Raw genomic sequence first — 7753 nt, 5'->3', positions numbered from 1 at the left:
ACAACATCAGACCTGGCTTAAATCGCCGAACGAAAGTGGTTCGGTGAATGTGCGTCAAAAAATGGAAGTGGGCGGGGCTAAAGACTGACGCAAAACACTTCTACTAGGTCAACTCCTGTCAGGTATAACGTACATGAACGAAACTTGGGACACACGTTCATTAGGTTGAGCTTTAAATAAAAGTCGTGGACAAGTTTTCTGTGAAACCTACAGGAAGGCCGCCATTTTGGATGGAAGGCGAAAACGGAGGCGTTTTTGGCGAATTTACAGCATAACTTGCCGTAGATACCAAAATCTACAGTTTTTGAGCAATCACCTTCAAACTTGGCGAGGTCGATGTGGACCAGTTGAGGTACGATCTAATCTGAAAAGTTTTTTGAAATCTTGCATGGCGGACGTATTAGGTGGCGCCAAAGTTGGCGAAAATTCCAAATTTTCCCAACACGCAACGAAACGCTTATAACTTTGCGATGGAAGGTCAAGTCGGAGCCAAACTTGCCATGATTGATGATGGGTAGTTGCTGAAGACACCTATGCAAAAATGATCACGTTTGAAACCATCGCCTCCTGGTGGTGGAAGAGAATATACAAAAAAAAAGTTTATTTACGATTTCGGTAATAACTTTTACAGCGATTGTAAAAGTGTCACTCAAAATGACACTGAAACATTGAAAACACATGGTAGATGATGCGTGTTGAATATGATAGCGCATTCTTTAACGGTGTAGCAGCGTGGGCGGTGCAAAGTCAAATTTTTGCGACAAAAAAACAAACTCTTATAACTTTGCGAGTCCTGGTCCAAACTGAACCAAACTTCCTTGGATTGATGTTCCTCCAGCCCTGACGACGTCTACATGAAAATATTCAATTTCGAAAACAGCGCCTCCTGGTGGCAACAGAAATAATTTTCTTTGCTATTAAATCTATCTTGTCCTAGAGCTTTTGTGCTATCACCTTCAAACTTGGCGAGGTTAATGTGGACGAGTTGAGGATCAAAAGTTAGTGAAAGCTTTCTAAAATGTCGCACGGCGTACAAGATAGGGGGCGCTAAAGTTGGCGATCATTCTGATGTTGACCAAATCTCTTATAACTTTGCATTGGAAGGTCAGATATGAACCAAACTTGCCGTGGTTCATGATCGATAGTTCTTAAAGATGAATATAAAAAAACGGTCACGTTCGGAAACAGCGCCTCTGGTGGTGAGAGGATTATTACCCAAAAAAAGTACATTTATGATGATAACTTTGTGAATCCTGTTCCGATTTGAACCAAACTTCCTTGGATCGATGACAGTCCAACCCTGAACAAGTCTAGATGAAAATATTTAATTTCGAAAACAGCGCCCCCTGGTGGAAACAGAAATAATTTTATTTGCTATAAAATCTATCTTGTCCTAGAGCTTTTGTGCTATCACCTTCAAACTTGGCGAGGTCAATGTGGACGAGTTGAGGATCAAATGTTATTGAAAGCTTTCTAAAATGTCGCACGGCGTACGAGATAGGGGGCGCTAAAGTTGGCAAACATTCTGATTTGTAAAGACAGACAACGAAACACTTATAACTTTGCGATGGAGGATCCAATGTCCTTCCCTGGATTGATGCCTTGGAGTAGTCTATATGACAATATTCAATGTCTTAACGACGCCCCCTGGTGGCAGCAGACTATGCCATCTACTGTGCAACACAAAAGAAACTGGTATAACTTTGTAAATCCTGTTCCAATCTGAACCAAACTTCCTTGGATTGATGACAGTCTGACCCTGAAAAAGTCTGTATGAAAATCTTCAATTTAAAAAACAGCGCCCCCTGGTTGCTGGATATAACATTACATATCACACTTTTTTATGCTGCTAAAACAGGGATTGTTGTATCATCCTCATACGTGATATGTGGGACCACAAAACCGCTCCGACCATGTCAGCAACAGATGACTTCCTGACAGGAAGTGGATCCGCCGCAACAGGAAGTAGAATGTAACTTTGCCATACATTGCCCGATCGCCACGAAACATGATATGTGAGTCAATAGAACTTCCCTGAACATGTTAATGGACACGCCTTTGACCAAACAGGAAGTCAGCCATTTTAAACAGGAAGTCCCCTGTAACTTTACCGTACATTGATCAATCTGCACGGAACTTGACACGTGAGACCAGGAACCTATCCTGGACATGTCTGCAAAAGCTAAACTCCAAACAGGAAGTGGAACGCCAAAACAGGAAGTAGAATTTAACTTTGCCGTACGTTGCCCTATCTCCACGAAACATTATATGTGTGTCAAGGGAACTTCCCTGAACATGTTAATAGACACGCTCTGACCCAACAGGAAGTCAGCCATTTTAACAGGAAGTGCCCTCTAACTTTACTGTACATTGACCGCTCTGCATGGAACTTGGTATGTGAGGCCAGGGACCTATCCTGAACACGCAAACAATGTCCTCCCGACAGAAAGTGTAACGCACTTAACAGGAAATAATATATGACTTTACTCCACAGCCCAACATCCGCACGGACGGCGCCAATTAGAACTACGACAGCAAGCAGCGAATGAACGAGAGACGAGATCAGGGCGCAAGCGACGAGGTGGGCGCGGGTCGCGACGTAGCGTCAAGCTCGAACCCGTTACCACCGCTTGCGGTGCTAGTTATTATTATTCTTCACACGAAGAAAGTGCCTTTTTGAAGGCCTAAACGGATCTCAAACCTCGTGAATTTTTGGGACAACATCAGACCTAACTTAAATCGCCGAACCAAAGTGGTTCGGTGAATGTGCGTCAAAAAATGGAAGTGGGCGGGGCTTCAGACTGACGCAAAAAAGTGCTACTAGGTCAATTCCTGTCGGGAATAACGTACATGAACGAAACTTGGTACACACGTTCATTAGGTTGTGCCATGGGCAAAAGTCAATCACAAGTTTTCTGTGAAACCTACAGGAAGGCCGCCATCTTGGATTGAAGGCGAAAACGGAGGCGTTTTTGGCGAATTTACAGCATAACTTGCCGTAGATACCAAAATCTACAGTTTTTGAGCAATCACCTTCAAACTTGGCGAGGTCGATGTGGACCAGTTGAGGTACGATCTAATCTGAAAAGTTTTTTGAAATCTTGCATGGCGCACGAGATAGGTGGCGCCAAAGTTGGCGAAAATTCCAAATTTTCCCAACACGCAACGAAACGCTTATAACTTTACGATGGAAGGTCAAGTCGGAGCCAAACTTGCCATGATTGATGATGGGTAGTTGCTGAAGACACCTATGCAAAAATGATCACATTTGAAACCATCGCCTCCTGGTGGTGGAAGAGAATATACAAAAAAAAAGTTAATTTACGATTTCGGTAATAACTTTTACAGAGATTGTCGTATCCGACTCAAAATGACACTGAAACATTGAAAACACATGGTAGATGATGCGTGTTGAATATGACAGCGCATTCTTTAACGGTGTAGCGAGGTGCGAGGTGCAAAGTCGGATTTTTGCGACAAAAAAACAAACTCTTATAACTTTGCGAGTCCTGGTCCAAACTGAACCAAACTTCCTTGGATTGATGTTCCTCCAGCCCTGACAATGTCTATATGAAAATATTTAATTTCGAAAACAGCGCCCCCTGGTGGCAACAGAAATAATTTTATTTGCTATAAAATCTATCTAGTCCTAGAGCTTTTGTGCTATCACCTTCAAACTTGGCGAGGTCAATGTGGACGAGTTTTTGATCAAATGTTATTGAAACTGTTTTAAAATGTCGCACGGCGTACGAGATAGGGGGCGCTAAAGTTGGCGATCATTATGATGTTGACCAAATCTCTTATATCTTTGCGATGGAAGGTCAGATATGAACCAAACTTACCGTGGTTCATGATCGATAGTTCTTAAAGACGAATGTGAAAAAACGGTCACGTTCGGAAACAGCGCCTCTAGTGGTGAGAGGATTATTACCCAAAAAAAGTACATTTATGATGATAACTTTGTGAATCCTGTTCCGATTTGAACCAAACTTCCTTGGATCGATGACAGTCCGACCCTGAACAAGTCTAGATGAAAATATTTAATTTCGAAAACAGCGCCCCCTGGTGGAAACAGAAAGAATTTTATTTGCTATAAAATCTATCTTGTCCTAGAGCTTTTCTGCTATCACCTTCAAACTTGGCGAGGTCAATGTGGACGAGTTGAGGATCAAATGTTATTGAAAGCTTTCTAAAATGTTGCACGGCGTACGAGATAGGGGGCGCTAAAGTTGGCAAACATTCTGATTTGTAAAGACAGACAACGAAACACTTATAACTTTGCGATGGAGGATCCAATGTCCTTCCCTGGATTGATGCCTTGGAGTAGTCTATATGACAATATTCAATGTCTTAACGACGCCCCCTGGTGGCAGCATACTATGCCATCTACTGTGCAACACAAAAGAAACTGGTATAACTTTGTAAATCCTGTTCCAATCTGAACCAAACTTCCTTGGATTGATGACAGTCTTACCCTGAAAAAGTCTATATGAAAATCTTCAATTTAAAAAACAGCGCCCCCTGGTTGCTGGATATAACATTACATATCACACTTTTTTATGCTGCTATAACAGGGATTGTTGTATCATCCTCATACGTGATATGTGGGACCACAAAACCGCTCCGACCATGTCAGCAACAGATGACTTCCTGACAGGAAGTGGATCCGCCGCAACAGGAAGTAGAATGTAACTTTGCCATCCATTGCCCGATCGCCACGAAACATGATATGTGAGTCAATAGAACTTCCCTGAACATGTTAATGGACACGCCTTTGACCAAACAGGAAGTCAGCCATTTTAAACAGGAAGTCCCCTGTAACTTTACCGTACATTGATCAATCTGCACGGAACTTGACACGTGAGACCAGGAACCTATCCTGGACATGTCTGCAAAAGCTAAACTCCAAACAGGAAGTGGAACGCCAAAACAGGAAGTAGAATTTAACTTTGCCGTACGTTGCCCTATCTCCACGAAACATTATATGTGTGTCAAGGGAACTTCCCTGAACATGTTAATAGACACGCTCTGACCCAACAGGAAGTCAGCCATTTTAACAGGAAGTGCCCTCTAACTTTACTGTACATTGACCGCTCTGCATGGAACTTGGTATGTGAGGCCAGGAACCTATCCTGAACACGCAAACAATGTCCTCCCGACAGAAAGTGTAACGCACTTAACAGGAAATAATATATGACTTTACTCCACAGCCCAACATCCGCACGGACGGCACCAATTAGAACTACGACAGCAAGCAGCGAATGAACGAGAGACGAGATCAGGGCGCAAGCGACGAGGTGGGCGCGGGTCGCGACGTAGCGTCAAGCTCGAACCCGTTACCACCGCTTGCGGTGCTAGTTATTATTATTATTATTATTATTATTATTTTCTCCGACGTTGCGGTCAATTTTGAGGGGGTTCCCATGGATGAATTCTCTTGAAATTTGGCATGGACGTCGGGTATGCAAAAAATGCGATAGTGGCATAGGGCCCTAACCCGTGCCTAGCCCCAGGGCTCGACAGCGCCCCCAGAAGTCGGGTTAGGATGACACAAAAGTAGCCCGATTTGGACGAAATTTAATGAGTGTGTTGAGCATAGTCCAAATTTTCTTGAGGAATATTTTGGGATTTTTTGACGCGAGATAAAGTGCTCAAATTTGCATAAAATGCAAATTTTTTCATTTTTTCTTTTGTGTTTAAGTCACATATAGTTGTTCCAATCTGAACCAAACTTGGGACACTTGTTGCTCTTAGGATTCCAAACAAATTTCTAATGTACTTCCATTAGCTCCGCCCACCCATAAGTCGGCCATTTTGGAAAAACCACAGCGCCCCCAGAAGTCGGGTTATGGTGAGACAAACGTAGTCCGATCGGGATGAAATTTGGTGAGTGTGTTAGGCTTAGTCCGAATTTTCTTGAGGAATTTTTTGGAATTTTTGAAATGCTAACATGCTAATTTTTTTTATTTTTTGTGTCTAAGTCACACATAGTTGTTCCAATTCAAACCAAACTTGGTACAGATGTAGCTCTTATGATTCCAAACAATTTTCTAATTTACTTCCATTAGCTCCGCCCACCCAGAAGTCGGCCATTTTGGAAAAACGAAAATGACTAGTCTATGCATTTGAACGAACTCCTCCTAGCACGTTTGACCTAGCCCCGCCAAACTTAGCACACGTGTTCTAGACAAGTTGATGATCAAAAGTTATCAAAAGAATTTCTCTAACTCAAAAGGCGTGGCCTCCGTGGTCCAACAATGTTTACCTTACATTTCAGCTAAAAAATTTAGTGTTTTAGTTCTAAGTCAAACATAGTTGTTCCAATTTGAATCAAACTTGGTCCAGTGTGTTGCTCTCGTGATTCCAAACAAATTTCTAATTTACTTCCATTAGCCCCGCCCTCCCAGAAGTCAGCCATTTTGGAAAAATCAAAAATGACCTATCTATGCATTTGAACGAACTCCTCCTAGCACGTTTGACCTAGCCCCGCCAAACTTAGCACACGCGTTCTAGACAAGTTAATGATTAAAAGTTATCAAAAGATTTTCTCTACCTCAAAAGGGGTGGCCTCAGTGGTCCAATAAAGTTGACCTTTAAATAACCCTCCAGGCCGAATGCTCAACCAAACAGGTTCGAATCCCGGCGGGAGCAGTTTTTTCTTTTTTTTTGGTTGGATGCAGAACAGAGTCATTGTGGCTCGGTAACGCCAGTGCTCTGACCGAGCTGGGCACATAGCTTAAGGGGTAACTCCCTGCGATTCAAGCCTGAGAGCTCAAACACAAACAAGTTCGAATCCCGGCGGGAGCAGCTTTCTGAGTTCTCTGTGCAAGGTATGCATCAGGCGTGTTGGAGAATTTTATCTCATTTTGAAAAAATTAAGGACGCTCTGAAGCAAATTTTTTAACAAATATAGGACAATCTGAAGTAAGCGTTACATTGAATGCAGGTTTTTTTTCTCTCTCTGTGTCACTGTTAAATGCCATCTGTTCGTCAAGAGTACTGCAGTGATTTATTTTGCCCGCTAGATGGCGACATTGACCATGAAATACTGTGAAGTGACTCAGGTTTGATGTGTTTAGAGCAATTCAGATGCTGTGAGACTGTCATCAACACAGGATGTTTGAGTCAAACTTAATTTGTGTATTTTTGGTGATTGTTTCAGATTAATAATCATATGCTGTTAATGTTATACTAATTACTGGTATAACAAAATAATGACTAACTTTTACTTTTCAACAAACTAGTCCTAGCACATTTGAGCTAGCCCCGCCAAACTTAGCACACCTGTTCTAGACTGAAAAGTCGCACTTACGAAAAACTTGACACGTAAATGCATTCATGGAATGTGGCACAGAGTGTGTCCCTGAACGAAAATAAAGCAAGCCTACCGTCGAGTGAGGGAGACGGCCGGGTCGGGGAAAGGCTGCGCTCCCCGAGTTGCGCGGGGGGCGAGGGCCCTTTCATGACAGCGAGTACGCGAGCGGTCCTAGTTAGGGCCCGAGCACGAATGTGCCAGGGCCAACGGCTCCTGGCACGAAGTGCGAGGAACCTATTGTTATTGTTGAGATTATTATTAGGGCCCGAGCACGAATGTGCCAGGGCCAACGGCTCCTGGCACGAAGTGCGAGGAACCTATTGTTCCTGTTAAGATTATTAGGGCCCGAGCACGAATGTGCCAGGGCCAACGGCTCCTGGCACGAAGTGCGAGGAACCTATTGTTCCTGTTGAGATTATTATTATTAGGGCCCGAGCA

This window comes from Microchirus variegatus (assembly GCF_963457635.1).
Source record: "Microchirus variegatus genome assembly, chromosome: 20".
Taxonomy (NCBI): domain Eukaryota; kingdom Metazoa; phylum Chordata; class Actinopteri; order Pleuronectiformes; family Soleidae; genus Microchirus; species Microchirus variegatus.
The sequence above is the reverse complement of the archived record's forward strand: the minus strand, read 5'-3'. Positions refer to the sequence as shown.